Source organism: Orycteropus afer, unplaced genomic scaffold (assembly GCF_000298275.1).
Source record: "Orycteropus afer afer isolate SDZICR_OR568_19922 unplaced genomic scaffold, OryAfe1.0 scaffold00007, whole genome shotgun sequence".
Lineage (NCBI taxonomy): Eukaryota > Metazoa > Chordata > Mammalia > Tubulidentata > Orycteropodidae > Orycteropus > Orycteropus afer.
In genome coordinates this window covers 5631823-5633054 of record NW_006921594.1, presented here as the reverse complement: position 1 = coordinate 5633054, position 1232 = coordinate 5631823, and the positions used below count along the sequence as shown (strand labels likewise).

Sequence of the window (1232 nt, the reverse complement as noted above, 5' to 3'; positions counted from 1 at the left end):
TGGTCAAATGAGAGACCCCAGATAGTGCAAATGCTTAACATGCTGGGCTGCTAACCAGAAGGTTGGAAGTTTGAGTCCACCCAGAGGCACCTTGGAAGAAAGGGCCAACAATCTGCTTGTAAAATATCAGCCGTTGAAAACCCTGTGAAACACAGTTCTACCCTGACACACATGGAATCAGGGGCAACTTGGTAAAAACTTTTCTTTAAATGGCCCAATGAGTTGCAGAATTGCTGGGTTAGATAATACTCAAAACTTTTCTTCTTGTGAATTTCTAAGAGGTGAGTTGGCATATAATTTTTCTCTAACTTTTTTGCACATGAAACCCTTTTTCTTTTTATGGGACCATTTTGAGACTAGTGGAATGTGGAAGGCAGGCAAACGTGGCTGGCTCTTCCTGCTGGTGTTTGATTGATGTAGGAGCTGCCCCAGAGGAGACTACATGTCTTGAATTGGGCTTCACACTGGTCCCAGAAGCAAGTGGTATCTCTGTCTAGTTCTGCAGCAAAGCTCACTCTTCCGTCATCCCTTGTACCATAAACAGCCAACATAATTTTCAGACGTGAGGGAGAAGCAGCTGCTGAGTGGCCAATTTGGCTCAAGGCTGGGAGGTGAACTTTTAACAGCTACTTTACCTTCCAAGGTTAGTTTAACAGCTAAGCCCAGTAGCATGTTACCAATGCCAGTAGCTCCTGAAAAATGTCTTTGGAAAAAAACCTGCCTGAAGTAGAAATGATAAGGAGCTCAAATATCAAGTACTGATTTTTCCCTTCTTTTCTTGAAGTTTTAACTGTCACAGGCAGACCTCAAAGCTTCCAGCCCATGGCTTATTTATTGCCTGGGGTTCTGTTTATTTTGAAAGTCCTGTGCCTCTGCTCTCAAGAGTGGTCTGAGGGGAATTGTTAACCCGTTCATTATGGGCTAGTAATTGAGACACGGCAGAGTTGTATCAATATGGCTTGGGACCCAAAGAAAGGCTTTTCCCAAATGAAGAGAGGAAAGACCCTTTTCTGAGACTGGATCTCAGAACGAGACAACCTAGCAATCACTTCCAGGGCAATCAGAGGCATATCTAAGGGCTGGCAGGTACCTCACTGGCCCTGCGCACCACTTGAACGGGGTCTCCAATGAGCAGTTTCCATTGTCAGCTGTGAGAGATCACTCAGCAACTTAAAACTGATACTTTCATATTTGAGAGCCTCCAGGGATAAAGGCAAGAAGTTCTGGTGGTA

At 44.6% G+C, this 1232-nt stretch overlaps 1 protein-coding gene across 1 annotated transcript in view; it reads left to right on the top strand.

Annotated features, from left to right (window-relative positions):
• Positions 1-1232, top strand: part of LSMEM1 (leucine rich single-pass membrane protein 1) — a 7164-nt gene that overhangs the window by 5029 nt on the left and 903 nt on the right. The window lies entirely within an intron of this gene.